This window comes from Eumetopias jubatus, unplaced genomic scaffold, assembly GCF_037043125.1.
Source record: "Eumetopias jubatus isolate StellerSeaLion01/CBP00866 unplaced genomic scaffold, mEumJub1_p1.0 scaffold_15, whole genome shotgun sequence".
Taxonomy (NCBI): domain Eukaryota; kingdom Metazoa; phylum Chordata; class Mammalia; order Carnivora; family Otariidae; genus Eumetopias; species Eumetopias jubatus.
Genome location: NW_028274821.1, coordinates 56,281,142 through 56,295,126, shown reverse-complemented (window position 1 = coordinate 56,295,126; position 13,985 = coordinate 56,281,142). Strand labels below are relative to the sequence as shown.

Genomic DNA, 13,985 nt, shown 5'->3' with positions numbered 1-13,985 from the left:
CTGTCGTTTTCTGACTTGTTAATTTTAGCCATTCTGACTGGTGTGAGGTGGTATCTCATTGAGGTTTTGATTTGGATTTCCCTGATGCCGAATGATTTTGAACACTTTTTCATGTGTCTGTTGGCCATTGGGATGTCTTCTTTGGAAAAATGTCTGTTCATGTCTTCTGCCCATTTCTTGATTGGATTATTTGTTCTTTGGTTGTTGAGTTTGAGTTCTTTATAGATTTTGGATACTAGTCCTTTATCTGATATATCATTTGCAAAAAATATCTTCTCCCATTCTGTCAGCTGTCTTTTGGTTTTGTGGACGGTTTCCTTTGCTGTGCAAAATCTTTTTATCTTGATGAAGTCCCAATAGTTCATTTTTGCCTTTGTTTCCCTTGCCTTTGGCGATGTTTCTAGGAAGAAGGTGCTGCGGCTGAGGTCGAAGAGGTTGCTGCCTGTGTTCTCCTCTAGGATTTTGATGGATTCCTGTCTCACATTTAGGTCTTTCATCCATTTTGAGTCTATTTTTGTGTGCATTGTAAGGAAATGGTCCAGTTTCATTCTTCTGCATGTGACTGTCCAATTTTCCCAATACCATTTGTTGAAGAGACTGTCTTATTTCCATTGGACATTTTTTCCTGCTTTGTTAAAGATGAGTTGACCATAGATTTGAGGGTCCATTTCTGGGCTCTCTATTCTGTTCCATTGATCTTTGTGTCTATTTTTGTTGTTTTGGCGATGTTCTTAATCTAATTATAAATGAATATACACTGTTGCTCTTTATCTATTAGGAGTAAAGCTGAAGTTTAGTTCAGTCAAGATGGTGCTGAGTTTGTGCTTTGATGCATCCTCCTTTGCTACAAAGATATAACAATGATAGATAAAATATAAAAAAGAGATAACAACTATAAATGGACTCATTTGCAAAAGCAAATCATCTTGGCACATCAATTTAAGATTTCAAATACTTAAAGACTAAGAGATGTTTCTCTACTTTCAGGGAGGAAAAGGTAGAAAAAAATATTTAACTTTGCACTTCATCTTATTCAGTTCTTTGTTTTGGAGGGGGATGAATAGTAAACATTAATATTTTAATCTCTTTTTATCTTTTTAGAAGTTTTTAAGATGTTAACCAAATGGGCATTTACCCTCTCACTAGCATGTATTTAGGATCCCAGAAACAAAATGAAAGAATAGGCCATAATATTCTGAGCTATTTTCAGAAAATCCCCTAGCAAAGTTGTGTGGTTTGTTCTCTTTGACAAATATAGACCCTGATGTAAATTTCTGTGCTTTTTCCTAAATTGTTTTATTCTTAGCACTTTCATAGAGATTAAGACTTTCTTTCTCTATCCCTGAACCCAAGAGACATTTTAATTTTAATTGAAACTCTTAAAGCTCAAAATTCTATTACATACTTTTAAACTTATCTGGTGATAAGTTTAACAAATATACAGTCTAATTTCTTCACTCAGACTTTCAAAAATTGAAAATCTGAATAAGGATGAATTTCAATAGAGATAAGCAGAGTGGTATTTTTTCTTGTAATAAGAAAATATTTTGGGTAAATTCAGATTATTAGTATTTAATGCTTTTACATCTCATTTGTCCCAGTATAATTTTCTTAATAAGAATATATTTCAACACCTTAAGTGTAAAACTGTTAACGTTATTGTTTTACTTATGTTTTTGACATTCTAAAATAGTTTATTTCAGTTAGGATGGTGCTGTACATTCATGCTTTGATGTATCTTTCTTTGCTACAAATATGTAACAATGATAGATAAAATACAAAAGAGAAACAACTATAAATGGAGTAATTTGCAAAAGCAAATCATCTTGGTATAAACTATCCAAGGCACAGCAATTTGAAATTTTAAGCACTTTAGACTAAGTTTCTCAACTTCCAGGGAGGAAAGAAAGTAGGCTACATACAGAGGAAATGAATCAGAATAACTTTGTCCTTCCTAACAGCAACACCAGAAGGTATTTAGATAAGATCCCGTGCGTTCAGGGTGGTATGACCATAGACAAGAAGGTATCTAGGTAATGTAGGTTTCAAAGTTCTGAGGGAAATTTCTCACTACAATTATATACCCAGCCAAAATGTCAATAAAATTAACAGGTAATATGGTGACATGAGGCCTCTAGAAGACATGATTCACCAAACAAGGGTAAGAGGAAGACATATGGTTTAGGAAACAACATCTGCCACGTGGGAAAGAAGTCAGGGACTCCCCAAGATGATCAGAAAGGGTAGGAACAGCATGACAGCCTTGTGTTCAGATTAGAGGGAACTGATTATAATTGAATCAAGTGCAAAAACTTCTGGAATAGACCCAGGCCAATGAAACTGATAGAATACTTGATGAATCTCAGGATGCCTGGGTGGCTCAGTTGGTTGGGTGTCTGCCTTTGGCTCATGTCATGATCCCAGCGTCCTGGGATCACGTCCCACATTGGGCTCCTTGCTCAGTGGGGAGCTTGATTCTTCTCCCTGCCACTCTCCCTGCTTGTGCTCTCTCTCTCTCTGAAAAATAAATAAAGTCTTTATTTAAAAAAAAAAAGAATACCTGATGAATTTCAGTCTCTTGAAAGGAAAATTAGACAACTAAAAAATACCATAACAAAGAAAAGGGGGGTGGGGCGGGGAGCAATGATTAATTTTTCTACAGGAAGGAAAAGTAGCCATAGTTCACTAAGTTATAAAAAGCACTTGCATGTCATAATCATATAAACATTCAAAATTGATAAGACTGAAACTCTATTTGGGAAGTTAACAAGGGAAGGAGGACTAATTCTCTATTGCTATAATAAAGTAGCACAAATTTAGTGACCTCAAATGATCCCCATTTATTACCTCGCATTTTCAGTGGTTCAGGAGTGCAAGCAGAGCCTGGCTGGATTCTTTGGTTGGGGTCTCACAAAGTTCCCTCAAGGTGCTGGTAGGCTTCATGGTCATGTGAGGGAAGACCTGCTTCCCTGCTCCCTCAGGTGGTTAGAAGAGCTCATTTGCTTCCTTCAGAGTCAGTAAGAGAGCATCTCTGACTTGCAGAAGTGCCTGTGCCCCTCTTTTAAGGGATTTTATCCAATTAAGTCAAGCCTACCTAGGATATTCTTCCCTTTGATAACCTCAAATTCAACTGATTTGGGGCCTTAATCACATCAGTAAAAATGCTTCACCTTTGCTTCTTCTATAGGTTAGAAGTAAGTCATAGGTTCTGCCTGCACTCGGGGGAGAGATTATATAAGGTTATGACTTCTAGGGGGTCAGCACAAAAGAGTATGTGTATGTGTGTGATGAAGCCAAAGGGAGGAAGGAAGGCTAAATTCTCACCCTTTGTAGTGACAAGTCAGTGTTGGTAATGCTTAAAACTGGAGAGATCAAGGGGCTTCTGGCTGGCTGAGTCAGTAGAGCTTGTGACTCTTGATCTCAGGGTCTTGAGTTCAAGTCTCACGTTGAGTGCAGAGCCTATTTTTAAAAAAATGGAGAAATCACCAATATTAAGAGATATAGAGGTAAATCTTAAAATAATCTGCTAGAAGAGGGGGAATGTTGTTTTCTTTGAAAAGAAGGGTATGCTAGGGCAGTGATGGCAACTGCTACTTTTCACAGGAAACTTTGTATAATCATAAGACTCTTATAAACTAAGTGACTGCATAAATTTGATAAAAATAAAAACATTAAGGGAAGAGAGTAAGAGACTTTTCAAGAATTCATGAAAGACCCAAGTTCTTAGGGAAAAAAGCACATTTTAAGTTACAGGCAGAATAAATAAATATAAATGTTCAACAAGACAGTTTTTAATGGAGTTGTAGAATATTTCTAAAAGTACAGAAGCTTCTTATATGGAATAAGATAAAAAATATGAACAATGCTTGGAACATAAAAGTAGACACTTTAATAATATCACGAATGAAGGAAAAGAAAACTTTAAAGTTATCACACAGATAAGGCAGTTATCTACAAAGAAATGACAATTAGAGCAGACATCTTAATAAAATAAATGTGAAGAGAAAATGGGGAACCATAATATACATGATTAAAAATTGTTAATCTCTCATTTTATACTTAAATAAACTTGAATTCAAGAATTAAGTTAAAATAGGGCTCCTGGGTGGCTCAGTCGGTTAAGTGTCTGCCTTCAGCTCAGGTCATAATCCCGGGGTCCTGGATGAAGTCCTCCATCGGGCTCTCTCCTCAGTGGGGAATCTGCTTCTCCCTATCCCTCTGCCCCCCCCACTTGTGCATGCTCTCTCTCTCTCTAATAGGTAAATAAAATATTTAAAAAAAAACAAGTTAAAATAGAGACATTTCTAGGTATCTGAAGATTAAGAGTTTAAAGAAAAGATTTTTCACTAGCAGAAATACTGGATACAGGAAAAGTATGGGAAATGTGTGAACTCAAAAATTAATTTAAAAAAATGTCAGTTACTTATAGTAGCTATTAATTACAATAACCTTGGGAGCCTAAAAATAGTAGAACTAAAAATCCAGACCAGAATAAATTATATTGGCATGAAAATGCTCAATGAATAAAGAATGCTAAATCTTATGTTTTGTTTGAGAGAGGGACAGAAATTAGAAACCTATACTTGATTAACTTACAGACAATTATTTATATTAAAAATTAATAGTAATTAAAGCTATATACAACTATATTTTAGATCTTCAGTCCTTGTTCATCTTATAATTAAAAGTTGGAACCCTTGTACCAATCTCTCTCTGTTTCTCTCTATCCCTATACCTGCCAATTCCCAGCCCCTGGCAGCCACTTTTCTATTGTGTTTCCGTGGTTTCTACTTTTTTTTTTTTAAGATTCTACATAGAAGTGACACCATGCTGTATCTATCTTTCTCTATCTGGTTTATTTTACTTAGTGTAATGCCCTCCAGGTTCATCAGTGTTGTTGACAATGACAAATTTCCTCCTCTTTAAAGATTGAATAATATACAGAATATAATATATAGAATATATTATATATACAATATATAATAATGTAATCCAGAAAAAAATATATATAAAATTTTTTTTTCTGTTCCATTCATCCATCAGTGGACACTCAGGTTGTTTCCATCCTTTGGCTATTGTAAATAATGCTGCCATGAACTGGGAGAATGGATATCTTTTTGAGATACTGGTTTCATTTCCTTTGGATATATAAAAATGGGATTGCTGGATCATATAGTAGTTTTATTCTTAATTGTTAAGGAACTAACATAATGTTTTCCATAAACTGACTGTATCAGTTTACAATCCCACCAACAGTGCACTAGGGTTCCTTTTCTCCACATCCTTGCCAGCATTTGTTATCCTGTGTCTTTTTGACAAGAGTCATCCTAACAGGGATGAGGTTGTATCCCATTGTGGTTTTGATTAGCATTTCCCTGATGGATAAGCGATGTTGAACACCTCTTCAAGTGCTTGTTGGCCATTTTTATGTCTTCTTTGGAAAAGAAGTCCTTTGCCCATTTTTTAATAAAGATATTTGTTTTTTGCTATGGAGTTGTATGGGTTCCACGAAACATTTTCTTAAAGATTTATTTGTTTGAGAGAGAGAGAGAGAGAGCAGAAAGGGGAGGTGCAGAGAGAGTCTTAAGCAGACTCTGCACTGACGATGTTGGGTTCGATCTCACGATCCTGAAATCATAACCTGAGCCAAAACCGAGTCAGATGTTTAACTGACTGCACCATCCAGGTGCCCCTCCATGAAACACTGATTGAGACTTTCAGGTGAACCAGTAGAGTCTTTGTTTTTTGTTTGTTTAGGACGGTCTTCTTAGAATAAGGAATACTTTCAGATTTGTGTTGATCAGTTGTCCATCTAGAAAGCCTATAGTAATTGATAGGATTGAACATTTTGGAGAGAATTGTCCCAAACTCTGCTGCCAATATTAGTATGTAGCCTAAGTTTATGGCTGAATGTAAAGAATGGATTAATGTAAATGCCTGGAAATATCTGTCTCTGTCAGAGGGCTTCCAATGATAGTCTTGCTTTCTCTGATATTTCTCTATCACAATACATTTAAAAAAATTATTTGCATTATCATGGTACTTTAGAGTCTGTTCTGCTTGGAGAAAGAGCTATGGTTGTAGTTTAGAGATACAGGAGCTTTACTTATTTTTAGCATTCTTCAGAAATTGAAATAAAATCCATGTTTTGAACCACCTTTAAAAATTTTCTGTTTTGTTAATGGGGTTACATTTAAGTGCTTTATTCAATTTATGACTTTTCATTTCCATAGAAATATAGGTCTTTCTATAGGTGTGGCATCTTGGTAAGCTCAGTAGATTCAAATAGTTTTGTGGGTCATCTCCCTGTCAGCTAACAAAATCCTTAGAAAATGCAATTATATAGATAGAGATACATGTCCGGTAGGTTCCCTTTCCTACCTATATCTACAGATGTAACTGTGTTTATGAATCAGTAACTGAAAAAATAAGATTACCTTTGATTGTTATAAAGCTACGAGGAATTTTTGGAACACAGAACACATGTGAAGTCATTTGAAGAAGGAAACAGCTGTCGAGATGTAACAGGGGGAAGGCTGGTTCAAAATGTGGGAACACATTGCAATGTGCCCCAAACGTGGAAGTGGCAGAAGCGCGGCCCAGGTGCCCTTGGGCAACTGACAAGGTAATTGGCTGCTGTCGAACATAAGGTGGATCAAAACCTCCTCCAAGCCTCTCTCCTTCGGCTTAAGGAGCGATAAGCAGAGATATCTGCTATTAGGCATGTGCTATTGGGTGTGAGGACTTAGGAAAAGGAAGGCAGAGAGCCTCAAGTGACTGGTGCCAGCAGGAGGAACTGGGAGCAACAGGCCAGGAAGCAGGAAGAGGCACACACTGGGAATTCGCATATCCTCATGGCTGGTTGGAGACTGGAAGTCCCCTGAGTGACGAGCCGACTCTAAAACCTAAGGAACTCCAAGATGAAATGGCTTTCTCGGAGCTGACTTGAGGACATACATAGGTTGTGTTGAACCATTACCGTGAAACTGAAACATGTCCCAGAGTTGAAAAAGGGACTTTTGGGAAGTTGCAATGGATAGCTTGAGGTTCTCCAGAGATGAATGAATGCGTTTGTCATGAGTTTACTTCGCTACTATTCAGTGAAGCTTGTTGTTGGGTAAGACCTAAGATTCATGTGATTCCTCTTTCACAGTTCACATCTTGGAATTGCTTGAGCACTGGCTATGTGTCAGACTCGGTACTGTGTCCTCTCATTGATACAGGACAAGAGTTCCCATCTGCCCGATGAGGAAACAGGGACATGCAGCTAATAAGCGGTAGAACTGAGACACAAAACAGGCATTCTTAGCCCCAAATTGCTGCATTTAAGTAACTTAAAAGAGGGGCAAGGTGAACATAAAGTAGCAGCAAAAATGGAAGAAAGTTGGGAAGTTTTTTGAGATGATACTGATTTTTCTGTGCCGGGAGTTAGTGAGGTGAGGGGGGAGAGGGTGTAGGTAGTTTGGACTACTGAACAGCTAGCCCAGCAAGAGAGGACAGTGGGGTGGTAAGCTGGGTTGAGTGCCAATGAACATGTGGACTCTACATAGATTTTCTTTATTCAGTTGTTTCTTATCAGATTCAAGTTAATACATCTGAAAAGTATTCTAGCTAAGAAAACTTTGATGCTTTAATCACCTAAACATTTTCATGCATGCACTTCATAGTAAGATTGTGATTTATTTGGTTCTCATGAGGATCTTAAGTTTTATGTCCTCCAATATATTCGTGTGTGTGTGTGTGTGTGTGTGTGTGTGTGTGACCCTGAAATGACTGACACGTTTTTTAACTTTGGTGTTTCTTAATTAATGTGTATATTCAAATAGTCTAATCTTGACTAGGTCTGGATGTTTTCTTTCACATAGCAGATCCATTTAGCGTTTTATATTTTCTTTTGGCAATTCAGAAATGTACAGGGTGTTCTGTTTCTCCACTTTCAGGGCTGAAGGAGTTCTACTTAGAGATCAAAAAGGTGGATTACACTGACAAAGAGGAAGAGAGGAGTTAGGAAGTCAAGAATTAATATGGATTTATTGGAAACACGAATAAATATAAACCCAACTACTTTTAGGAACCTGTGTTTGATTACTTGATAAGGGAGCACTAAATCGTGTACCTGTTTTCTGTAATCAGAAGTCTCCTGGATTTTTGTTTTGTTGTAGTAATTAGCAGATATATTTAAAACATGGATTTACTCTCAACATCCAATTTAAGCACATTTTATTTTTGAAGGCAATTATATTTTCAAACTGAGATACATTTTCAGCATGAGATATTATACTCTGAAATATTTTACTCTTCTATCCTGATATTATTTGAGGACATGTAATCTCTCTTTGTATGTTTTTTAATATCGTGCAGATGGGGAAAGAAAGCAGAAGGGATTTTGCTTTAGCCTAAATACCATGTTTAGGTCATCATCTCTCTTATGTTTTTAAATTGAAATAACTTTAATTTATTTAAGCAGAATTTATAATACAGCATTTTGAAGATAAACCAATGCCATGATCATCTTTCAAAGGGGAGGCTAATCAGTTTGCTAAATAGAGACAGACATGCCAGTCGCTGTAACTTGTTTTGTACTTTGCTGCAAAGTGTAAGTGTATAGAGTGTAAGTCCCCACAGCATATGATAATGTTTGAAGCGTGAGAACACAGTTTTTCCCATTAATTCTCCTTTATATCACCACCCACATCAGATATGCTTTCCTGCAGTTTACTATTGGCTGTATGCTTAGAATTTAAATTGCTAAGGGCCTGTTCTCCTTCCCGAGGATATTACCAATCTCCCCACTACTCATTGAAATTGTATGGTGAGGGCAAGCTTTCCTCTTCCTGCTACTGTGTGTTTGAATACCTGACTCTTATGGATAAACAGGCTGCAGTATTACATGTGCTGCCTGCCTTTCAGGTCATCACAGATGCAAGGTAGAGGGTTGTTTGTTTAAGTGCAGGTATAAAGCCACTTAAAAACGAACACCCTGCCACACTCACAGGATTTCAGATATGATAGGAAAATACTGAGGAAAAGAAGGGTGAGATCCTTTTTTGGTTTTATTCATTTGATAAATATTTATTAAGCATCTACTTGCATCAGCCCTGATCTAGACACTGAGAACAACCACCCCTGTCCTCACGGAGCTCACATTAAACTAAATATATTAGATGTTTAAGTGCCATCTAATGTAAAATATAATAGAAGGTAGAAATGGGATAGAAAATAGAATCTTTCTGTGGAGAAAAGTGAGGCAAGGCTTGATGTGAGGGCTGGCTAAACATTAGCCAGATGGCCAGGAACGACGTTGCAGAGAGGGTGACATCCAAGTACATCTTGAAGTGAGTCGCAGGGAATTACTGGAGGAAGGGAGCTCAAGCCGACAGCAGTAAACTGTAATGGCCCTGAAGCAGGTGTGTGCCTGGAAGGTTCAAGAAACCATAAGGAGAGTCGTGTCGCTCAAGAAAATTACATAAAAGAACAAGAGCTGAGGCCATCAAAATGGAAGAGCTTTGGATGGGGGGCCATATAGGCCTTGTAAACTTTAAGGTGTTACAGAAAATCACTGAGAGCTCGGAGCAGGCGTCTGACAAGGTCTGTCTTGTTTTTACAAAACTTTTCTGGCTCTATGCTGGGGAAAAAAAAAAGGCAAGGGCAGGAAGAAGGGAGAATAGTGGTGGACTTCGCTCTCCAGCCTTCTCTTGCTGCCCTGTGCCCCACAGGGCTGACCTATATGACCTATATTAGCCACTAATTGGCTTCTTTGACTCTGGCTTGCATTGGGTTCAATTAATGAGAGTCACTCAATGGGGGAGAGTGGGAGGAGAGCAAGCTTTCTCTCTTTATTACCCTCTTCTCCCGCTGTTTTGGTCCCCATTGATTGTTCATGTCCATCCACCAGGGCCACAGTTCCTCCCATGCCTCTCTCCATGTAGCTGCTTCCCTGATTTCCTGTAACAACTCCTTGGCCTTTCTAGATAGTTCCTTGACTAAATCCTTCTTATTCATATTTGTCATCTGTTTTCTGTCTGGAATTGCCTGGTGTACCAGATAGGAGGCCACTCCGTATTCCAGGGAGATATGATGATGATGTGGTCCAGGTTGATGGCGGTGGAAATGGTTTTCACTTTTCAGTGAAACACTTTTCAGTGTTTGAATTATGGACATTTTGAAATCAGAGCTGATTCAGTTTACTACTGAGCCCAATGTGGGGTGAGGTGTAAAAACATCTAGGGGATGCCTACATTTGTGGCCTGAGAAACTGGAATAATGGAGTTGCCTTTGAGTATACTCTCTTGAAGTGCAGGGGAGAGAGCTAAGCTAGAGATACAAAATTGGCAGTTATCAATGTAGAGATGGGTTTTGCATCTTGATGCAGGATGAGATCACTTAAGGGATTGAGTCCAGACAGTAAAGAATTGAGTCTGTTCTCTTTTCTGCTGGACTCAAAGGCTAAGTCCTGGAGCAGCCTGATACTTAGAGATTCAGTAAATAAGGAATCTGAAAAGGAAAGTGAGAAGGAATTATGCAAAAGGTGAAAAGCATTCCAAAAGACTGTTATTCCTGAATACAAACGAAGAATCTATAGAGTAAGAATGGATAGCTCTGTAAGGTTCTGATAAACTAATGCTGGCTTTCAGTGTAAATTACTACAGTTTAAATAGACATACATGTATATTTATATATACAGAGAAGTTTTTGATACATGGATTAAAGATATCTCAAAGAGGCGTATTAAAAGTATGTCCCGCAAATAATCATGGCATTTCAATTAGATGCATTTCAGCTGTCCTCGGTCACCTGAGACACCGTGACCCTCTTACAAGACCGCTTGTGTTTAGACATATGTGCATTTCACAGCTTAACATGCTGTCCGGTGTCATCTATACTATTACCCCCAAAGAATTCAAGTGTCAGGAAAAAAAGTTAACTTACCCCCAAAGAAGTAGAAGTTTCTGCAACAGGGAAACAACAGCTAAAGGAAGTCAACTCAGTGACTCCAATGGGAAAAACTCATGGATTTAATGGCATAAGGGGGCCGGGGTGCTGTCTGTCAGCTCATCCCAAACAAATAAAAAATGAGGAACAAGAAAGGCAGCTTGGAGCTCCACCTGAGTTTGGGGAACATGTTTGCAGCTATTGCAATTAATTTAGAGAAGAATTTCAGATAAGGATAGCAACCATAGATTGTTGTTCATGGCTTTAAAATTCTGAACTCTCCATGTCATTAAAAATATTTATTTAAAAATAACTAGTGATTAATTTAGCTCAGTAAAAATACTCAATAAACTTATTTTCTTGAGTTTTAATTGATACATAAATTTTTCAACTCATTAGAAATTCACTTTTTATGAAGTGATTCATTAATCATTACAAACATGCTCATGTGTGTCACATTTCTGTAATTAAATTATTTTGCCAAATGAGCTATTACTGTGTAAAAGATTGGCTTCAAAACCTAATTCAATGCTAGATTAGTGAAGTCTCTTCCTAAGGGACTTGAGTTAGAAAGCTAACAGGGATCATGTAATGTATAAAAGGAAATTTATATTTACTGTATGATACTAATTTTAATAATCTACATACAAGTGCCAAAGTGACTAATAAAAAATTGGTATTCACAGTCGTATGTGAAGGTTTTCATTCTGTTCGTTTCAGGTGTTAAGGATGCAATTTTCTAGGACAACACTTTGCATTTAATTTTACTGTAAAATTTGAGAGAAGACCTGTGATTTTCTGATTATCATCTTCATGATATTATCTCTGTTTATTACGTTCTACATGGTATCCATTTCTCCATAGGATTATAGTTTCCACAAACACACTGAAGATTTGGAAGATCCCTCTTACCAACCAATTTGCATTGGTTCTTTTCAGATTAATCTTTTGCTAGCTTTTTTTTTTTTTAATTTCTATCAAAAATGTTTAGCATGCTTCCATTTATTTTAAAAAGTACATGGATAATACAGATCGCAATTACAATGGGTTGAAACACATCAGATATGTTAAAATCCATGAGGTCATCATGATTTATTTTTTAAGAAGCTCATTGTTTTGAATACAGGCAGATAAAGGAAAAGAATCCAGGATTTACCCCGTAACTGTACTTCCTAGTGACCAAAGAATTGATGAGGGGAAGTTTACCTTTAAAAAGATAAGTGAAGCTAGACAGCATTAAGACAATTGATCACAGATTATAGACTTAGTGAAGTTACATATTAAGTGCATATTATCCTGTAGATTTTTTTGTCTAGTAGTTAAGCAAATTGTTCCTGCCCAGTGGAAAAGATAACCTCAAAGATAAAACACCAACCAGTTTGGTATATAATCTAACAAACTGACTCTAACATTCCTTTATTAAATTGATAATAAGTTCCTAGCACCTCAAAATGTTCTTTGAACCTCCTTTTTTTTTTTTTTAATGTGACTATAGCAGTCTTATAGTTGAAGCTCAGGAAGCAAACAACTGTATTCCAAAACAGCTAAATATGCAGGTCTTTAAAAATGAAGGTACTTTTTAAATTGCCATATTCACTCCAAAGCCTGTCCATCTTCTTCAGCATCCCAAAGATGAAGCACATGTTCTGCTCGGCTGTAGAATAAAATGGCAAACACGCTGCACCACTGACATCACAGGACAGTTGCCTATAACCCTAGACTTCTGACACTGGGCTCCAGCTGCACTTTCTCACAGGTCATCATGCTCAGCCGGGAGAGCAGTGGTCTGAGAAACCTCTAGAACATGCTCACACTGTGCTACCAAAGCTGGGTCCATGGCTGCCTCTGGTGGGGCAAGAGCAGGCATGATGACAGACTCCAAGTTAGGGTCTCCAATTAGTTTTCTAGCAAGCCACAGGAAGGGCTTTTCAAAGTTGTAGTGACTTTTGGCAGAAATGTCATAGTGCTGAAGGTTCTTCTTTTGGTGGAAGACGATAGATTTTGCCTTACCTTTAATGTCTACTTTGTTGCCCCACAGCACAGTGGGGATGTTTTCATGTACTTGTACCAGATCTCTGTGCCAGCTAAGCATATTCTTGTAAGTAATCCTTCATGTTACATCAAACATTATAATGGCATACCGGGCTTGGGTGTCCTAGCCATCTCTCAGCCCACCAAATTTCTCCTGACCAGCTCTATCCCATACCAGGAATTTCATAGGTCCTCTGTGGGTATGGAACACAAAGGGTTGGACCTCAACACTAAGGTGGCTACATACTTCTTTTCAAATTCACCAGTCAGATGATGCTTCACGAATGTAGTTTTTTCATAACCATCGCCAACCAATACAAGTTTGAACTGGACTTGGGGTTCTCCTTGGGCAGCCGTTGTGCTCTTGCTTCTAGAAGTCTCTCCAGCCCATCTGACTGCGGCTGAACCACTTTTTATATATGACTGTTTTTCTGATTAATTAATGAGTAAAATCCTAGATGTGTGTTTATGTTCAATTTGCATGAAAGTCATGATTTTACCTTTTTGAAAAATACGTTCAGCAGCATAAGTAATAAAACTAGTAAATGAAGAAATGATACAATCAGTATTCTGAGTTGCTTGCAACTCCTAATGAATGAATGGATCTAGGCAACAATCATTAATTGCTAATGGCGTCACCTACAAAAAAGAGAGTTAGGTAATATGTACCTTGTGGTGGAAATATACCATATCTTCTAACGAAGCAGTCCTGCCAAAAGTATTGAACCTGGATCTGAAGATACAGGTCACTGAATGAATTAGGCTTCTGGAAAATTTGCACTGTGTTATTCATGATAATTAAAAAAAAAAAACAAAAACAGCCCTTTTATTTTATCCTCTCTCTGTCCCTTTCAGTCCGAGCTAGTAGTGCTCTGCTGGTGAACATTTTCAAGAATCTTGCCTTTCAGGTCATGTACGTCTAGGAATTCACTTCACTAGAAAGAGGACCCCTCCTTCATACATCTCCCTGGATATTCCTTTTTTTTTTTTTTAAGATTTTATTTATTTATTTGACAGAGACA

At 37.4% G+C, this 13,985-nt stretch overlaps 1 pseudogene; it reads right to left on the bottom strand.

Annotated features, from left to right (window-relative positions):
• Positions 1-12,682: 12,682 nt before the first annotated feature.
• LOC114218181 (GTP-binding nuclear protein Ran-like) lies at positions 12,683-13,060 on the bottom strand (annotated as a pseudogene).
• Positions 13,061-13,985: the final 925 nt, after the last annotated feature.